Genomic DNA, 249 nt, shown 5'->3' with positions numbered 1-249 from the left:
TTTTTTCAATGAAAAATTCTGTGATGCTATTTTTGCATACCAACAAAAATAGCATCAACGTTCCAAGACATCATTGAAAATTAATAATATCGGTTACTTGATAAAATATAAATTAGTTGTATAGAATTTAGTTTCATTTTATGCATTCAATTATATCTGAATATATATTTTTTTCAATTAAAAATTCTGTGATGCTATTTTTGCATACCAACAAAAATAGCATCAACGTTTCAAGTCATCATTAAAAAT

Source organism: Diachasmimorpha longicaudata, unplaced genomic scaffold (genome assembly GCF_034640455.1).
Source record: "Diachasmimorpha longicaudata isolate KC_UGA_2023 unplaced genomic scaffold, iyDiaLong2 ctg00000116.1, whole genome shotgun sequence".
In the NCBI taxonomy this organism is placed as follows: Eukaryota; Metazoa; Arthropoda; class Insecta; order Hymenoptera; family Braconidae; genus Diachasmimorpha; species Diachasmimorpha longicaudata.
This window is presented reverse-complemented; position numbering follows the sequence as displayed.